Source organism: Schistocerca serialis, chromosome 3 (assembly GCF_023864345.2).
Source record: "Schistocerca serialis cubense isolate TAMUIC-IGC-003099 chromosome 3, iqSchSeri2.2, whole genome shotgun sequence".
NCBI classification, from domain to species: domain Eukaryota; kingdom Metazoa; phylum Arthropoda; class Insecta; order Orthoptera; family Acrididae; genus Schistocerca; species Schistocerca serialis.
Window position 1 is genome coordinate 625,308,737 of NC_064640.1, and position 21,681 is coordinate 625,330,417.

The following is a 21,681-nucleotide window of genomic DNA, read 5'->3' on the forward strand; positions in this document are numbered from 1 at the left end:
GAAACAAAATACCCTGTCAAGATAATGGTGTTGTCTATGGAAACTTGAGAGCATAAGAATTTGTCAAAGTTGCAGTTGGAACTATTTGTCATCGTATATATGAGCAAATCACATTACAGAATGGGAAGTACTCCTCATGAAGTAGATAATGCTTTCAAATGTATTTATGATTCAAAGAGTTTACACTTTCTTCATACTCAGTATGAATGATCCTCAAGAACTCTGCATTACCTACTTTTTCAAATGACAGACCTGGAAATGGCATTTACTTGATGAGGTAAAGTCAAGGGCATAATAGCGGCAAGGATTACCTGAATGATGATGGAGTAGCCAGAGGGTTAGTCAACAGACTGGAAGGTGACTGGATGACGAGTGTTTCATTGGAATCCCATATTATGCTATTTTTTTGCATTAATTTATTTCACCTGTATAAAACATGAAATTAATAGAGTTGTTATTATTAGGATACCTTGGCTCTTCAAAAGGTCACAGCATATGGTTTCTTCACTAATAACTGTCTCGTGCAAAGGACTTCAACTTCAATGATTATACGGACTCTGCGAGGAAAGAAATTTATGAGATCGACAGTAAATGGATCATTTTGTATTTCCCTCTGTTCATGAAGCCAGGGTGGCCATCCAGTGGCCATCTTAGATTGTTGGCACCAGGTTAGGCCAGTCTAGGTGCATTGTCCATTTTGGGATTACTCATCTGTTCTCAGTAGAGATGAAGTGTGGAACATGAGAAGTTCACTAGAGAAGAGCAGTCTTATTCTATTCAGTAAATCATGTTTGCAACACGGCTGATATGTGAGTTGGACACTGGCCCTGCTGCAAATAAATTACTTCCTCAGAATATAGTTCACATACTGGTATCATAATATTATTCATCATTTTTGTAATTGTTTTTCAGTCCCTTTCTTAGTGTTTTGATTTAATAACATGCTGGAAACTAAATGAGGGTTTGTAATAGTAATATTTTATTTACTGAAAGAGCTGTTAATGATAAGAAAGTGGAATGTAAAACCTACATGCTTAACTTAATAGAGCATCTCAGTTTGCCTAAATTTGTGTAATATGTTTCCAACTGTATGGAGTTTATGAACTGAAGAAACTAGCAAATTCTGCATGCTTCCAGTCAATAATGAGTTGTTTTTCTGCTATGTAGGAGGGAGAGTTATTTATGGAGTTAACAATTTCGTAAAATAGAATTTTGATATAAAAATATTATTATTTATTGTCTTTGTATCTGCCTGGCATAACAAGGTTGTGAAATCATCCTGTAATTGCAAATGTAGCTACTCCACCTGACAGTGGCTCTGGCGTGACTACAGAAGCCAGGGAGTTGGATCCCAGAGCAGAAAACAAACTCAACATGCGGGTCAGTCTATGAGGAGCAGAGAGTTCAACTGCTACGTAGAGATGGGCATGGAGGAAAGCACGAAACACGACCAGTGTGAATGACTGAACAGTTATCACATGGCACTAAGAGCATAGCATGGTGTGAAGGCTAAGTCTGAGTTGGCTGATGGGATGGGCCCAGCCTACCACCTCTGACAAGTAAACACATGGATCAGTGGTTGTGCACATACAATGCTCCATGATAGCTTGACACTATTCTTCTGGGAGGCTCTCACCAGCTCATCTCCATCCATATTTACTGGGCGGGGTAGGGCAGAGGGTAGCACACTGGACTCACATTCGGGAGGACGACTGTTCAAATCTGCGTCCAGCCATCATGATTTAGGTTTTACGTGATTTCCCTAAATTGTTTCAGGCAATTCCAGGATTGTTCCCCTGAAAGGGCACGATTGATTTCCTTCCTCATTCTGAGCTTGCACTCCATCTCTAATGATCTCATTATTGACAGGACATTAAACACGAATCTCCTCCTCCTTCATCCATCTTTGTCTCCACTGGCAGGGATACTAAATCCCTTCCACCTGAACAGGCCAAGTAGATCTGAAAATGGCCATGTTTCTGCCACAACCTCTGTTGCAAAACTGGAGAAGGAGCAAGAGTTCACAGCAGTGGGACCGTCAGAGTAGGCAATGCCAATTGACTGGTTCTGCCAGTATGACAGTAAATTATGGAGGGTGGCATAATCACTGGCCTGTTGGCATCAGTTGGGTGTGAGGACTCATCCATGGGCTAGTGGGGAAAAGAGGGCACTGGTTGCAAGTCCATTGGCTCTGCATCAGGAATCGTGGCAGAGATCACTGCAGGTACCCAGTTTTATGGGGTGAAAGAAGGACAGCAGAGGGTGTGGTGGGGCTGGTAGCAGATGTGCATGCTACCGCCATTGGAAGCCTCCTACTGGGAAAATACCATGGCTGACCCCCGTTGCCTGACTGCTGCAGAGATGGTGGCATTGTGGATCCAACAGGTCACAGGTGCAGCTGATTAGAATAATGGGTTAGCTGCTCCAGACTGACATCCATCATATGCAGATGCTGATATTTATGGCCCACCACAATTCATGGCAGCCAGTTCTGCTGCAGACTGAAAGATGAGGCCAAAACAGCAGCTCCCCAAGTGATATGTGATGGCCTGCGATGATCTGAGGCATGTGACTTGTGGTGCAGAAAATCTAAGAGATCTTGTTAAAGCAGTGAACATGTTGTAAATACTTTATAAATTGCATGACACACAAACACTAACTTTATACTTTATTCTGACTGATTTTGGTCACAAACTACATTCATGGTCCTGCGTGAAACAAAATCAGAAATCATTCAAAATCCAGAGGAAAATGACTTACAAGGTCACAAGATTATTTAAAATGTGACAACAGAAAGGTAACTTTCATTGAAAAATTAATATGCAGCCAACATTACACACCAAAACCAAAAGTATCATTCATTTTGAACTTCATAAGTATATTTGTTTGAAGAGCAACTAACTGAAGAGAACCAACATGAGACATATACTGGCATTAATACTGAACAGGATATAAAATCTGTTAAATCTGAGCTTAAGAGGGTAATCAATAAGCCAAAAATTGATTATTTTAGGACACTCCTCAGAGACATTCACTGGACTGATGTTTACTGTGCTCGTGGCATGAATGAAAAATATAACACTTTTGCTAACAAACTGCTTACCTTATTCGAACACTGTTTTCCCCCAAAACTTACCAAGGTTAGAGCAAAGTCTACAAAAAAGCCATGGATTACTCAAGAAATAGGGGTATCTTGTAAAACAAAAAGAAAGCTGTATCTGTCAATCCGAAACAGTTCCGATGTTGATGCTATAGCACATTACAAGAAATACTACAAAATATTAAAGACTGTAATACGGATGTCAAAGCAAATATATTACAAGGAAAAGATAGTCATATCAGACAACAAAATAAAGACAATATGGGATATAGTGAAGGAGGAGACTGGTAGAACCAGACATGAAGAGGAACAAATAGCATTAAGAGTAAATGATACATTGGTGACAGATGTGTATAGTGTTGCAGAACTTTTTAATAAACATTTTATAACTGTTACTGAAAAGATGGGGTTGTCAGGTTTGGTAGATGCTGCTATGGAATACCTCAGACCAGAAATTTCAAGCAACTTCCATAATATGAATTTGACCTTCACTATCCCAACAGAAATAATGTCCATCATAAAATCTTTAAAATCAGAAACATCTAGTGGGTATGATGAAATATCAACAAAGTTAATTAAAGAACATGATTCTGAGCTAAGTAACATATGAAGCTATCTGTGTAACCAGTCATTTATCAGTGGAATATTTCCTGACTGGCTGAAATATGCTGAAGTTAAGCCACTTGTTAAGAAGGGAGATAAAGAAATAGCATCAAATTTCCATCCAATTTCACTGTTGCCAGCATTCTCAAAAATGTTCGAAACAGTAATGTACAGTCGGCTTTATAACCATCTTATCTCAAATAACATACTTTCAAAGTCAAAGTTTGGATTTCTAAAAGGTTCTGATATTGAGAACGCTATCTACACTTGCAGTGAAAATGTGCTTAATTCATTAGACAAAAAATTGCAGGCAACTGGTATATTTTGTGATCTGTCAAAGGCATTTGACTGTGTAAATCACAATATCCTTTTAAGTAAATTAGAGTATTATAGTGTAACAGGAAATGCTGCAAAATGGTTCAAATCTTATATCTCTGGTTGGAAACAAAGGGTGTTGTTAGGAAATAGACATGTATCAAGCTATCAGGCATCATCCAACTGGGAACTAATTACATGTGGTGTCCCACAAGGTTCCATTTTTGGGCCCTTACTTTTTCTTGTGTATATCAATGACCTTTCATCAGTAACATTACCAGATGCCAAGTTCGTTTTGTTTGCCAATGATACAAACATTGCAATAAATAGCAAATCAAGTGTAGTCTCAGAAAGATCAGCCAATACAATATTTGTGGACATTAATCACTGGTTCCTAGCCAATTCTTTGTCACTAAACTTTGAAAAAACACACTACATGCAGTTCAGAACTTGTAAGGGGTGTCCCATGAGTATAAGTCTAACATACAATGACAAGAAGATAGAAGAAGTGGACAGTGTTAAATTCTTGGTCTTACAGCTTGATAAGAAATTCAACTGGGAGGAGCACACCACAGAACTGCTGAAGTGTCTTAACAAATCTCTGTTTGCAATGCGAATTTTGTCAGACATAGGGGATATAAAAATGAAAAAGCTGGCATACTATGCTTACTTTTATTCAATAATGTCATATGGTATTATTTTTTGGGGTAATTCAACAAGCCAAGCTAAAGTTTTCCAGGCACAAAAATGTGCAGTAAGAGTTATATGTGGTGTGAACTCAAGAACATCCTGCAGAAGCCTGTTTAGGGAACTAGGGATACTAACTACTGCTTCCCAATATATTTATTCCTTAATGAAATTTGTCATTAAAAATATATCACGTTTTCAAACCAAGAGCTCAATTCATGGAATCAATACTAGAAATAAGAATAATCTTCACAAGGATTTAAAGTCACTTAGTCTTGTACAAAAAGGTGTGCATTATTCAGGAACACACATTTTCAATAACTTGCCAGCAGCCATAAAAAGCTTAACAACCAATGAAATTCAGTTTAAGAGAAGCCTAAAGGATTTATTGGTGGCCAACTCCTTCTACTCCATTGATGAATTTCTCAGTAAAACCAATTGATTTCTGTGTATATATGTATAAGTACAATATAACTTCTGCACAATTTCAGTGCAGTAATGTGTTCATTGTAAATAAGTGTTATAGTAGTTGTATTACATGTTTATTACCTTATAAATAAATAAAAAACTTTTTTATTTTAAATTCAGTGCATTAGTATTTGTAAAATGACTTTCATATAGTGTTCATTAAAAAATGACGATCATTCCACTTGGGACCTGTGGAATGGTACATTAGCTTATTTGTTTTAGTTGTAAATATTTGTCATGTATTGTTGTTTTTCTGACATGTTCCACATCCTGGAGGACCTCCTCAATACGGATCAATTGGAATGAAAGTAAATCTAATCTAATCTAATCTAATTACAGGGCCAGAACTCATAGTAAACAGTTCAAAGATCAAGGACTAAGATGAAATTACATTCGTATCTAAGATGAAGATGACATTAATCATACATCTCATAACAAAATTGTACTCCAACCAAACATTTTTCAGAAAGACAAAATAATAAACATTAAAAACTACGTTACTTAACATTTTTTACATACTTCATTACTCAACTGTAATAATATTCTTTGTCATCATCATGGCATCTTTACAATAAAACATAACAATGTTGTCAGAATGGGGTAAACACCATACTGTAAATATCCAGTTCATGCTAACATACACAACTGAAAAGATTTAACTCAATTTAAAGATCTTTTTTGGAAAAAAGTACTGTCCAGTGACACAATAACTATTAAACTCAGTATCTGAAACATATTGATTGAAGGTAATCAGAAATTATTGTAGTCACAATGATGTGGAACAATAAGAATAAGTATAACCCATTAGGTGGGTAACTCATGTCATAAATGGGATCATAATCCTTCAGAAGTGATATACTAATAGCATACCAAAATAACAAAGAGTATACATTCCCATAAACATAAAAAGATATTTGAAGGTTACAAACAATTGTCATAATAGTTGTGTCAAGAGTGCCATACTAACAATGCCATTTGTTACCAGAAATGTACAAAAACGAAGAACAAATATGCACTGCTAAAGGAAAACGTAAAAATACACTGAAGAGCCAGATAAACTGCTACACCTGCCTAATATCATGTAGTGCCCCCATAACTATGCCGAAGTGTCACAACACGACATGGCATGGACTCGACTAAAGTCTGAAGTAGTGCTAGAGGGAATTGATATCATGAATCATGCAGAGCTGTCCATAAATCCATAAGAATATGAGGAGGTGGAGATCTCTTCTGAACAACATGTTGCAAGGCATCAATAATGCCCATGCCTGGGGAATTTGGTGGCCAACAAAAGTGTTTAAACTCAGAAGAGTGTTCCTGGAGCAACTTCGTAGCATTCTGGATGTGTGGGGTGCCGCATTGTCCAGTTGGAAATGCCAAAGTCTGTCAAAATACACAATGGACATGAATGGATGCAGTTATCAGATAGGTTGCTTACATACATGTCAACTGTTAAGAGTCGTATGTAGATGTATCAGAGGTCCCATATCACTCCAGCTGCACATGCCTCACACCATTACAGAGGCTCCACCAGCCTGAACAGTCCCCTGCTGACATGCAGGGTCCATGGATTCGTGAGGTTGTCTCCATACCCGTACACTTCCATTTGCTTGATACAATTTGAAATGAGACTTGTCCAACCAGGCAACATGTTTCCAGTCCTCAACAGTCCAATGTTGGTGTTGATGGGTCCAGGTGAGGTGTAAAGCTTTGTGTTGTGCAGTCACCAAGGGTACAAGAGTGGGCCTTCAACTCTGAAAGCCCATATCGATGATGTTTCGTTGAATGGTTCGTATGTTGACACTTGTTGATGGCCCAGCATTGAAATCTGCAGCAATTTGTGGAAGGGCTGCACTTCTGTCACATTGAATGTTTCTCTTCAGTCGCCATTGGTCCTGATATTGCAGGATCTTTTTCCAGCCGTAGCAACATCAGAGATTTGATGTTTTACCAGATTCCTAATATTCACAGTACACTCGTGAAATGGTCATACAGGAAAATCTGCACTTGATTGCTACATTGGAGATGCTGTGTGCCAGTGCGCCAACTACAACACAACGTTCAAACTCCCTTAAATCTTGATAACCTGCCATTGTAGCAGCAATAAACAATGTAACAACTGTGCCAGACACTTGTTCTCTTATACAGGCATTGACAACTGCAGCGGCATATTCTGCCTATTTACATATCTCTGTATTTAAATATGCATCCCTATACTAGTTTCTGTGGTGCTTCAGTGTATTAGCAAAATATAGTCAGTGAGTGTAGGGCAGTCACATAGTATAATTAATCAATTCATGCTGACCTGCACTATGTGATCAAAAGTATCTGGACACCCCCAAAAACATATGTTTTTCATATTAGATGCATTGTCCTGCCACCTACTGCAGGTACTCCATATCAACAACCTCAGTAGTCATTAGACATCATAAGAGAGCAGAATGGGGCACTCTGTGGAACTCACAGACTTTGAACGTGGTCAGATGATTGGGGGTCACTTGTGTCATACATCTGTAAGCGAGATTTCAACACTCCTAAACATCCCTAGATCCACTGTTTCCGATGTGATAGTGAAGTGGAAATGGGAAGGGACCTGTACAGCACAAAAGCCTACAGGCTGACCTCATCTGTTGACTGACAGAGACCGCCGACATTTGAAGAGGATCGTAATGTGTAATAAACTGACATTTATCAAGACCATCACACAGGTATTCCAGACTGCATCAGGATCCACTGCAAATAGTACGACAGTTGGATGGGAGGTGAGAAAACTTGGATTTCATGGTCAAGCGGCTGCCCATACACCGCACATCACACCGGTAAATGCCAAATGACACCTCACTTGGTGTAAAGAGGGTGAGTATTGGAGAATTGAACAGTGTAAAAACATTGTGTGGGGTGATGAGCCATGGTACACAATGTGGTGATTCAATGGCAGGAGGTGGGTATTGCGAATGCCCAGTGAACGTCATCTGGCTGTGTATGTAGTGCCAACAGTAAAATTTGGGGTGGGGGTGTTATGGTGTGGTTATGTTTTTCGTGGAGGGGGCTTGCACCCCTTGCTGTTTTGCGTGGCACTATCACAGCACAGGCCTACATTTATGTTTTAAGCACATTCTTGCTTCCGACTGTTTTAGAGGAATTTGGGGATGGCGATTGCATCTTTCAACATGATCGAGCACCTTGTTATAATGCACAGACTGTGGTGGGGTGGTTACACGACAATAACATCCCTGTAATGGACTGGAATCCTATAGAACACTTTGAGATGTTTTGGAACGCCGACTTCATGCCAGGCCTCACCGACCGATATCAATACCTCTCTCAGTGCTGCACTCCATGAAGAATGGGCTGCCATTCCCCAAGAAATCTTCCAGCACCTGACTGAACTTATGCCTGTGAGAGTGGAAGCTGTCACCAAGGCTAAGGGTGGGCCAACACCATATTGAATTCCAGCATTGCTGATGGAGGGTGCCATGAGCTTGTAAGTCATTTTCAACCAGGTGTCCGGATACTTTTGATCACATAATATACAAAGCCAGAAAGTAGAAGACATACTCTTAGATCAACAAAAAGTTAAGTGACCTCAGTCATCCTATTTGTCACTTAATCAGAAACTGAACATACCTTCGTCTAAGGTAATCAGACAGTATCACATTCATTAATCGCATGAGGATCAATAATAAGACATGACCATAAGGGAGGTTAACCAGTTGAGAACCAGCATCATAAGCATATTAGCTGTGATGTACCTTATAACATATCATCAAACAAAATATATAACATACGTATAAAATAATAGGGATTATAAGCAATTTCTGTAGTGCTTACAACACAACATCATGAATACAATGTCTCCTGTCGTCCACATGAGTGGCTCGGTTGCTATTCCACCCACATAAATTGAGTTAGTACCTTTTAACTATGCATGTTAGGATGAATCGGATATTTGCAGCATATTATTTATGCTATTCAGATAACTTTTGTTCTATTCTGATAACTTTGTTATATTTTATTGTAAAGATGTCACACTTTAGTCTTTATGATGGCAAGGATGTTATTATTGTAGAGTAATATTGAGTATGTAAGAAACCTGTATGTAATGTAATTTTAAATGTTGATTACTTTGTCTTCTTAAAACTATTGGGTTGGAATACAATTTTGTTACTAGATGTATGATTAACATTATCTTCGTCTTAGACATGAATGTAATACCTTGGTAGTCCTTGATCTTTGAATTGTTTAACATGAGTTCTGGCCTTGTAATGCCAGTGTATCTCTCCTGTTGATTCTCTTCATTTAGTTGCTTTTCACACAGATATCGTACTTGTAATGTTCAAAATGAATTATACTTTTAGTTTTTATGTGTAATGTTGGCTACAGATTAATTTTTCAATTTAGTAATTTCTCTGTTGTTATAATTGGAAATTATCTTGTGACCTTTAAGGCAATTTCCTTTCTGCATTTTGATATGATTTTTGTTTTGTGTATTGTATAGGGCCATGAACATAGTTTATGACTGAAACTGGTCAGAATAAAGTACAAATAATGTTATCATTCATGTCTCATGCATCTTACAAAATCTAAGAGACCATGAGGCTGGTGCCCATGCACATATTCTATCGGATTGTATCCATTAATCAGCTTTGCCCAGTGTATAGTTAGAAAACTAGACAGTACATCATCATGGGATGAGGCACACAAGACTTCTTCATCTGGGTATTAAAAGTTTGCATGACGTGCTCTACCTCTGATTTAGAATCCGGATGAAATGGGTCAATAGTCAGATGCTGTATACCAGCGTGATTGCAAAAATTCTCAAAGTCCTATGACACAAATTGCCAACTGTTATCAGACACAAGGTTCTGGATGAACCATTGATAGCAAAAATGACTGGCAGTGTGTAAACAGTTGCCATCAAAGTTGTGGAAGAGGGTTTGGCAACATATAGGAAATTGGACCATGCATCCACTATGAACAAGCACGTGCTTCCCATAAAGGGGCTAGCAATTTTGGTGTGCACCCTGTCCCAAGGAAGCTCTGGGATCAGCCAAGGGGACAACAGATGTGGCTGCACAGTCTGGTTCTGTGAACAGGTCATGCAAGCCCCCATGAGATGTTCAATTACACGGCCAGTTGACACATGGCTAGCAGACATGCTGCCATGCCATAGCCTTCATACGAGACATTCTGCATTGCAATGCATGCAGCAGCTGGAATATGTGAGGGTTCTGTGTGAGAGGGATGACCACATAATAGCTTTGCAGCTTTGCTCCTCAGTGACAACTTGGAGTGGGGCACATAGTAGGGGTAACATACACCACACCAAACCCACTCCCAAAGTAGTGTGCTCAGCCCACCCTGTCTGGACTGCTGAAACAATTTTCTGAAAAAGCAGATCAGTGGCTGTGTTGGCCACAATGTACAGTGCCATTAAAGCAAAATTCTGCAGTGTCTGCTGCAAGGTATCATCCAATGTGAAAATGAGAGCCTCCTGTTGAACAGACTCCAGGCTGGCTCACGCCTGCAATTGCGATAGTGCATCCATATTAGCATCCTGGATTTTAGACTGCTAATGAATGTCATAGCAGTAATTCTGAGAAAGAGTGCCTGGCTCTGCAATAGGTGGGCAATCCTCTCTGGTAGCATAAAACAAGAGCCTGATAATTAAATCATAAGTGTGTGATTGGTGATGAGTAGGAAATTTGCTCCACATAGAAAAACATAAAAATTTTTAATGCCCAAAATGGTAGACAGCACCTCCCTTTCCATCAGTGAACTGTTATGGTGTGGTGCTGAAAGCATCTTCTATGCATCAGTGAGGAGCTACTCAGTGCCATTTGGGTTTTGATGTCACAGGACCACCCTATGCCATACTGGGATGTGTCAGTGGTCAGGGTTAATGGTTTACATGGTGTAAAAGGAGCCAAACAAGGATTGGAGCACAAACACTGCTGTAGGAACTAATGCCTCTTGACAGACCACACAGACAATATAAATTCGGCTCCCTTTTGGTGAAATCAGTTAAGATGATGGTAGATGTACATAGTCCGGGGAGTGAATGTAGCATAAGAATAAATCTTGCCCTGTAAAGTTCTGGAGCTCTGTCAGGTTCTTGAGTTCTGGTAGGTTGACGATGGCTGTGACTTGCTTGTCTGCATGGCCAAGGCCATCTTTGCTAAGCACATGTCCCAAGAAAAAGCACTTTTGGGGAAAAATACTAAATTTTTCTAGTTTGCAAAAGAAAGCAGTTCTCCAGAAGGCAATGAAAGATTGCTTGCAGATTCTGCGTCGTTGTCTCATGTGGAGCCCATGACCCAAATTTCATCAAGGTTCCTGACAAAACAAGGTATGTCCTTAATCAAGTGCTCCAAATATCTTTGATAAATTTCTGAGGCAACAAAAGCCCAAAGGGCAAGTGATTAAACTAGTGAAGTCCAAAGGCAGTGTTGGGTGCTAAGAAATGCTGAAAAACATTGTCCAGTGGCAACTGCAGGTATGTGTTGCACAGGTTGATGCAGGAAGAAACTAACCCGCTGACAACTTTGCGAACATCTCCTTCAGATACAGAATGGGATATGAATCTGCAATACATTTTGCATTGACTATCTGCTCCAAATTGCTGCAACAGCGCACAGTTCTGTTTGGCTTCTGTATCATCACCAAAGGGATGGCTCACTGACTGGATGAAATAATGACTTGCTGCCAGTGCTGCAGCTCAGCTTTAACCTTGTTACCCATGGTGACGGGAGTAGGGTGGGGGTGACAACATTTAGTTATTTGTGATGGCTAAAGGAACACCTGTGCAGCAAAATGTTCTGCCTGACCAAAGGGATTCTCAAACAGCTGACTGTACAACTGTAATAGAGTCCATATCTTGAAAGGGAACTGTTTGGGTTACTAAATTGACTTCGTCAATAATTAGGAAGTGAAAAACAGAAGAAGTGTAGCTCAAAGATATTCTGTGCTAACTGTGAATTAACCACTAACAACGTAACCCAAGACCCTGTAAGTGTCCAAGTAAATTAGGCTGATCATTACCCCTAAGTCTGCCTAAAACTCAACAGGTCACTCATCCATGACCAACACCCCTGCATCTGCAGGTGTTGCTGTCACTGCTGTGAGTGCTGCCACAAGACACACCTACTGTGCCAGCCTATCTGTGCCATGGTTTTCATTTAAAGCTGGCAGCTGTAATCCACCTCTTCCTTTTTTGTTGTTGCTACTATCCATTATGGTAAAGTCTTTTCAGAAAATTCAAGAGGAGTACAATTTACAATATACTTCTTGATGATCTTTTCTTGCACAGTTGGCTCCAGTTCTTCATGTCTAGGAGCCTGATTCTTCAAGCTGAAATTTTCACATTTTAGGTTCTCATGGTTCAATTGATCTAAATAATTTTTGCTTTTACTTTAATTTATTGTGTCACATTTTACTATATCACATTTTCTTGTGAATTTTCATATTTACAAAAGTTCTAATTACATTGTTTGCCCAAAATACAGAAATACATCCAATCACATCAGAGGTATGCTTACTACTACTTCACTCTGTGGTAATAACGATATTCCAAATGGTCTACTGTTTTTCTTGACAAATGAATTTCTATTAGTTTAGATTATTATTTTATAAATGAATCCAGTAGTAAACATAATAAACAGTACTAGATTGCATAATTAATAATAGAAATTTTAAGTGTGCCAAATATTTTGTAATCTCAAATGTTTCTAAAAAAACAAAAACAAAACAAAAAAACAAAATAAACAATTGTAACTGTACATTCAGAGGTAGTACATATTGATTGTAGCAACAAAAATAAAGTAATTCCTTTTCATAAATTTTAACTTGAAATATAACATATTGTGTATAAAATTATATGAAATTTTTCAGAAAAATGGCTGAGATGATATTGACCTTTGCAAAATTTGAAAAATATTACTGGTATTGACTACTACTGTTGAGGACATGTAATGCTGGAGGAGGATGTCCCTTTACAATATCCCTCTCACACTATATGGAAATAATGTGTTTACAATATTTTGTGACCTACTATAAGGTTTGCCAAATGGTGTACAAAATGATGCCAAAAGATAGAATATAGAGGTATGGGGTATCTGATACATAACATATTACAGAAAATGTAAGAAAAATATCTACCATAGAAGTCACAATTTATACGTATCTGAGGACATAGTATTCAGATTTTAAGATCTGTGGAACATTCTGTCACAAGGCAAATGATACAAAGTCAAAACTATAACATTACAACACTAAACTATAGAAATAATTGCAGAGAGAATGTAAATTACTAGACTTATGAATTGCAAGTTTACATCTATAAAGTCACACCTTCAAAATCATCAAAAGGGAAGAAAAAAATTCAGAGCCTAAGTGTACGTGAGCCGACTCAAAAATTCACAACGATGCGTACAGACCAGAAGAATATACTCAATCATGAGTGGGAGTATAGCACAAAAGTAATCAGCTACATAAACCAGAGTACGTACGGATAATAAAATAATGAAAAAATATTAGGACCTAAGCTTACGATGTGGGGACTGACTCATGAATCCAAACCACGCTGGGTATACAGCAGCAGAAATGTTTCGACACAACAAAATAAATAAAGTTCCCAATCACATATCAGTAAGTTCACTTTGAATGATGACATAATCAAGTAGATTGAGGACCAAAATCAATGTGTGAAATCAGAAATGTACACATCTTGTTATACAGTCTATACTCGTAAATGTCTTCTACACTATTTGCTAACTGTTCATACAAAATAACCTTCACACATAGAAGCCTAGAAGATTCATTTACAGTTGATGAACAAAAATACATACTGGGTGTTGAGATAAGAAAATTCATTGAAAAGTATGACTACTGAACTAATAGTGATTAATTGTATCAGATTCTGATAATTATTTACAACATGGTTTAAAGAATGCACTTTTGAACTTCTTAAGTTTTCACACAGCATTATTAAAGCTACATAATGTATTGGGATGTTAATCCCCCACTTGAAAAATCATACATTTACATGAAATAACACTGTCCATAGCAGTGACTACTTTAACAAATAGTTCCACAAATTCATCATATAGGATAATTTCTTGGCTAACAATTTACAAATTTCTGTCACAACACTGATGTAGTTGACAGATGCTTGAGTACATTACCCATCACCTATGACCCCTTGTATGTCGAGTGGAGCAGCAAGGGTGTAGCCATGCAGGAGTGTGGGAGTGGACCCACCCACATCTTCCAGTTTTCTACCTAGATTTTTAATCACATGCTCCAGTGGATAGGTAACTTCCTGTCTAGCTCTCACATCAAATCCTGAAACATTGTTTTGTGTACTAAGTATATTGTTCAGTACCTCACTCACATCACATAGCATATCTTTTGCCTGTCTATATTGAAAAAATAAGTATACAGTGTTTACCTAAGTATACAAGGTTTACATCAGAGTGGATTAAAAAGTGTTCACATATGAAACTTTAATAAACAGAGCTAAATGCAATGAAAAAATGAACTAATGTGATATACACAGATATACTACGATACTATTCCTAATTTTTACAGTACATATGAATAAAACGAGTCTTCACTCAATTTACCACAATACCCATGACTTTACCCAAAAGAGTTCATGACAAATTTCATTATTCTCTGCAGAGTACATACGAATAATAATAATATTTAATACTAATAGTATTCTAAGATAAGAAAATTTATTACTAGATATTTAATGGCATTGTCCCATTTCAAAATTGTAAAAGGATATACTCATTTAGTCTCATGGCATATATGTATCAAATTCTAAAGAACAAATCTATTACAGAACATATTTATTTAATAAAACTGCAGCCAAATAGCCATATACAGTTAGTTTGCTTAACATTTTACATTTACATTTTACATTTTTGCATATTCATTTATAGATTTCACTCTTTTACTGCACAATTCTATGTGATGTTGTTCACATGCTTCATTACACATTTCACACATACATATTGGGTCACGATAAGTTTTGTTTTTGCAGATTAGATGATGAAAGCCATGTATAGATAATCTAATTACAATATGTCGCAGTTCAAAGTTTGGTGCTGTCCATGAGTGGTTTGACATGCTACAGTGCCATAGAACTCTGGCCATACTCTTTCTTGTTTATCCTCCATGATCTTCAGTTGATTTCTGGAAGCCCTGGTGTGTAGCATCATATCTCGAAGTTTGATGTCTTCAATTAGGAATGTCTCTCTCACTAGCAGGTACATTAGTCTAGATCTTGTTGTCTTTGAGAGACCTAGTGCTCTTTTTAGATAAGTCGATTTTACCTTTTCTAGTGCTTCCAGATTTTTTTCTGTCGGGTGGTCCCATATAACCTCCATCCCATAGGCAAGGATTGGCAAGATTTTTGCGTTGAATAATTTCATGGTTGTTTCTAGACTGAGTAGGCAGATGTTTTTGGTGTCCTGTACTGCTATTATTGCTTGGGCTGCACGTTCTGTTGTATGTTTTGTGAAGCATTTGGCTGTTGGTTGCAATGTCCCCCTAGGAAATTAAAGTCTGATGAGATTTTTATTTTTTGTCCTCTGATGTTGATTTCCACTTTCTTGTGTGTTTTGCCTTGTTGACTGAAAATCACCATTTCTGTCTTTGTTATGTTCATGTGTAGTTTGTGTTCACTGCATCATTTATCTATTTTCTCAATGATTTTCTGCAGCTTCTGTATAACTGTTGATCCTACGGCTATGTTGTCAGCGTGCGCATATATGTATACATCTTCTTCATTTTCTCCAATTTGCAGTACTTCTTCAGTGGCAAGAATGTACAGCAAATGGATCATTGGGTCACCCTGTATGACTCCGTTCGATTGCAGAATGAGGTTCGAAAAAGGGAGGGTGTCAGATATTATGATTAAGTTGTATTCGAGTGTTGACTTGATTATTCTTGGACATATGCTATCTTCTCCCATTGTGTTTCCCAGTTTTTGGACTATGAGATCTCTTTCCAGTAGGTCAAAGGCTTTGGTAAAGTCTATGAACACTGTGTAGAACATTTGTTTCTTTTGTAGTGCTTCGTTGAAGTTGTTTAGAAGAAGCCTGACTGCTGTTAAGTGTTGATCTTCCAGATCTGAAGCCCATTTGTCATTCTGGAAGGTGACTGTCCACATAGGCTTTGATTTTTTGTGTAATTATCTTTGAGAACATCTTGAACTGAGTATTTTCCAGGGCTATGCCTCTGTATTTGTTTGTGTCCATTGGGTCTCCTCTACCTTTGTAGAGACCTTTTATTATCGAGTGTCTCCATTGGGTTGGAATTCTTCCAAGTCCCAGGCATTCGTTGAATAGTTTGATCCATACATGTTGGAGTGCCTCTTTTGCATCTTCTATATGTTTATTATATATATTATTGGGTCCTGCTGTTTTCTTGTTCTTCAGTGTTTATGTTACTTCTTTTACATCTTCGTCATTTAGAGGTTCCCGTACATTGTCTTTTTCCTTTGTTTGAGGTTGTTTCTCTTTCTTTGAGGGTGTTTTGATTCCTTGTTCATTCAGTATCTTACTGAAGTGGTCTTCCCATTCCTTCATGTCTACATTTGGTGTATGAGCCAGTCTTCTTGGTCTTGCTGCTATGTATGGGTTTTTCTCTGCTTCATCTGCTTCTCTTTTTGCCTCTCTTTCTATGTATTCTTTTCTCTTCTCTTCTATTAGTTTTTTGTAGATTTTCCTCTCTCTTGTATATAGCTTGCATCTTTCCTTGCTGTGTTGGTTTCTTAATCTGTGGAGCGTTTTTAGGATAGTGTTCCTTTTGGTGTAACATTCAGCATCAAATCATCTTTTTGCCGTCCTTCTTTTTCTGTTTGTTTGTATCACTGAATTTCTTAGGAGGACTTCTATTTTGTCTGTTGCTTTTTCAAGGTCTCCTTCCTCAATTAAAGTTTCTATTTGTGTTATTTGTACTTGCTGGTTTGTTAATTTTTCTTTATCTATTTTTCTTTGTGTGATTTGGTGGGTCTTTCTTGCTGGTGGTGACATGACATTATTTATTTTTATCTTCATTGGAATGTGCTTTCATATAGGAGTGATGAAGTCATGCCATATTGGTTGAATACTTCCTTTTGTTTCTCCTCTTGTTAATGCGATATTGATGTTCCCATTGTGGCATATATATGTAGGTATCTGTCTATCATTCAGTAGGGTGAAACCATCTTCTTCTAGGGTTTCAATGACTAGTCTTGTTTTATAGTTTTCCATGTCTATTCTGCAGTTGAGATCGCCTTCAATAATGGTGGTTTGCTGTCGCATTGTTTGATGTGTGACTATTTTGTCAATTATTTCTACAGAATTTTTGTATGGTTGGAAATAGGCTGCAATTATATTAATGTCTGATGCTTCTACTAGCATACTATTTTTTTGTTTTATGATTTTTTTGATGGGGGGTCATCCAAGGTTTCAGTAGGATAGATATTCCTCCCATGGGTCATCCTCTTTCTCCCTTCTTTGCCATTAGGTGAAAATTGTAGAAATCTTTATGTTACCAGCTGTCTATCAGGAAGGTTTCTGTTAGAATTGCAAGATCCAAGTTTTGCAGAATGTCTGTTGGTGTTAGGTTAAGAGCACTTTTTATTCCCTCTCTATTCCACAAGACTGCTCTTATTTCTTGTTCTTCTGGTTTTCTTCTTAGTTTAGTTGAACTCTGCTCCCTCTTCCATTGATCATCTTGGAAAACAAAATCTGCATACTTTTATGTTTTCAGGCCAGAATTCTGGTTCTTGTGTGATTTGTAGATCTTCAAATGGAATGCCTACTTTGAAAGCTTTTTTGTTGCCCAGTGTGTGCAGTTCTTCACCTTCTAGTTGTCCCAGTATTCCATTCTTGTTGAGGTATTTCACTACTGTATCAGTTATGGTGGTTCTCGGGAAACATTCCACGTGGGAAAAATATATCTAAAAACAAAGATAATGAGACTTACCAAACAAAAGCGCTGGCAGGTCGATAGACACACAAACAAACACAAACATACACACAAAATTCTAGCTTTCGCAACCAATTGTTGCTTCATCAGGAAAGAGGGAAGGAGAGGGAAAGACGAAAGGATGTGGGTTTTAAGGGAGAGGGTAAGGAGTCATTCCAATCCCGGGAGCGGAAAGACTTACCTTAGGGGGAAAAAAAGGACACGTATACACTCATATGTCTGCTTACAAAGGTCTGCTTGTGTCTGTGTATGTGCGGATGGATATGTGTGTGTATGCGAGTGTCAGTAAAACCAATTGATTTCTGTGTATATATGTATAAGTACAATATAACTTCTACGCAATTTCAGTGCAGTAATGTGTTCATTGTAAATGTGTGTGTGTAAGTACAATCTAACTTCTGCACCATTTCAGTGCAGTAATGTGTTCATTGTAAATAAGTATTATAGTAGTTGTATTACATGTTTATTACCCTATAAATAAATTTAAAAAAATTATTTTAAATTCAGTGCATTATTATGTGTAAAATGACTTTCATATAGTGTTCATTAAAAAATGATGATCATTCCACTTGGGACCTGTGGAATGGTACATTAGCTTATTTGTTTTAGTTGTAAATATTTGTCATGTATTGTTGTTTTTATGACGTGTTCCACATCCTGGAGGACCTCCTCACTATAGATCAATTGGAATGAAAGTAAATCTAATCTAATCTAATCTATTCCTAGTATTGATACTATGTACTGAGCTATTGGTTGGAAATGGTGATGTGTTACTTGCAAAAAAATTCATTAAGGAATAGATATACTGAGAAGCACTGGTTAGAATACAAAGTTTCTTGAACAGGTTCCTACAAGATGTTCATGACTTTACACCACAAATTCTTATTATCACACACTTATGCTCCATAAAAACTTTTGCTCGGTTTGATGAGTTGCCCCAGAATATGATCCAATATGACATAATAGAATGGTTTAAGAAATGAAAGAGGAACCCATCTGGTAGAATTGTGCACAGAGCATAACTTAATCGTAGGTAACACGTGATTCAAGAATCATGAAAGAAGACTGTATACATGGAAGAGGTCTGGAGATACTGGAAGGTTTCAGATAGATTATGTAATGGTAAGACATAGATTTAGGAACCATGTTTTAAATTGTAAGACATTTCCAGGGGCAGATGTGGATTCTGACCACAATCTGTTGGTTATGAACTGTATATTAAAACTGAAGGAACTGCAAAAGCTGGGAATTTAAGGAGATGGGCCCTGGATAAACTGGCAGAACCAGAGGTTGTAGTGAGTTTCATGGGGAAAGCATTAGGGAATGATTGACAGGAATGGAGGAAAGAAATACAGAAGAAGAAGAATGGGTAGCTTTCAGGGATGAAATAATGAAGGCAGCAGAGGATCAAGTAGGTAAAAAGACGAGTGGTAGAAGCAATCCTTGGGTAAAAGAAGATATATTGAATTTAATTAATGAAAGGCAAAAATATAAAAATGCTGTAAATGAAACAGGCAAAGAGGAATACAAACTTCTCAAAAATGAGATCGACAGGAAGTGCAAAATGGCTAAGCAGTGATGACTAGAAGACAAATGTAAGGATGTAGAGGCATATCTCATTATGGTAAGATAGATACTGCCTACTAAAAAAGTAGAGAGACCTTTGGAGAAAAGAGAACCACTTGTATGAATCTCAAGAGCTCAGATGGAAACCAAGTTCTAAGCAAAGAAGGCAAAGCAGAAAGGTGGAAGGACTATATAGAGTGTCTATACAAGGGCGATGTACTTGAGGACAATATTATGGAAATTGAAGAGGATGTAGATGAAGATGAAATGGGAGATATGATACTGCGTGAAGAGTTTGATGGAGCACTGAAAGACCTAAGTCGGAACAAGGCCCTAGCAGTAGACAACATTCCATTAGAAGCACTGACAGCCTTGGAAGAGTCAGCCCTAACAAAACTCTACCATCTGGTGAGCAAGACGTATGAGACTGGTGAAATACCCTCAGACTTCAAGAAGAATATAATAATTCCAATCTCAAAGAAAGTAGCTGTTGACAGATGTGAAACTTTCCGAACTCTTAATTTAATAAGTCACGACTGCAAAATAACAACTCGAATTCTTTACAGACGAATGGAAAAACTGGTAGAAGCCGACCTCGGGGAAGATCAGTTTGGATTCCGTAGAAATATTGGAACACGTGAGGCAGTACTGACCCTACAACTTATCTTAGAAGATAGATTAAAGAAAGGCAAACCTACGTTTCTAGCATTTGTAGACTTAGAGAAAGCTTTTGACAATGTTGACTGGAATACTCTCTTTCAAATTCTGAAGGTAACAGGGGTAAAATACAGGGAGCGAAAGGCTATTTACAATTTGTACAGAAACCAGATGGCAGTTATAAGAGTCAAGGGACATGAAAGGGAAGCAGTGGTTGGGATGGGAGTGAGACAGGGTTGTAGCCTCTCCCCGATGCTATTCAATCTATATATTGAGCAAGCAGTAAAGGAAACAAAAGAAAAGTTCGGAGTAGGTATTAAAATTCATGGAGAAGAATTAAAAACTTTGAGGTTCGCTGATGACATTGTAATTCTGTCAGAGACAGCAAAGGGCTTGGAAGAGCAGTTCAACAGAATGGACAGTGTCTTGAAAGGAGGGCATAAGATGGACATCAACAAAAGCAAAACAAGGATAATGGAATGTAGTCGAATTACGTCGGGTGATGCTGAGGGAATTAGATTAAGAAATGAGACACTTAAAATAGTAAAGGTGTTTTGCTATTTGGGGAGCAAAATAACTGATGATGGTCGAAGTAGAGAGGATATAAAATGTAGACTGGCAATGGCAAGGAAAGCATTTCTGAGGAAGAGAAATTTGTTAACATTCAGTATAGATTTAAGTGTCATGAAGTCATTTCTGAAAGTATTTGTATGGAAGTGAAACATGGACGATAAATAGTTTGGGCAAGAAGAAAATAGAAGCTTTCGAAATGTGGTGCTACAGAAGAATGCTGAAGATTAGATGGGTAGATCACATAACTAATGATAAAGTATTGAATAGAATTGGGGAGAAGAGGAATTTGTGAGAAGAGGAATTTGTGGCACAACTTGACTAGAAGAAGGGATCGGTTAGTAGGACATGTTCTGAGGCATCAAGGGATCACCAATTTAGTATTGGAGGGCAGTGTGGAGGGTAAAAATCGTAGAGGGAGACCAAGAGATGAATACACTAAGCAGATTCAGAAGGACATAGGCTGCAGTAGGTACTTCGAGATGAAGAAGCTTGCAGAGATTAGGGTAGCATGAAGAGCTGCATCAGACCAGTCTCTGGACTGAAGACCACCACCACCATAACAATAACAACATAATAGAATGAAAGTAAGCAAAGTATGCAAGTTTCTTTTAGTTTATATCTCCTACATCTGACATCATTCTCATGGCAAATACAGACTTGTTTAGGTGCTTAAGCAGTTCTGTGGTACGCCCCTTCCCAACTGGATTTATTATTGAGTTGTAATCCCA

At 37.8% G+C, this 21,681-nt stretch overlaps 1 protein-coding gene across 7 annotated transcripts in view; it reads left to right on the plus strand.

Moving 5' to 3' along the window:
• The window catches only part of LOC126470513 (uncharacterized), a 270,580-nt gene that overhangs the window by 84,010 nt on the left and 164,889 nt on the right, over positions 1-21,681 (plus strand). The gene's annotated exons all lie outside the window — the stretch shown is intronic.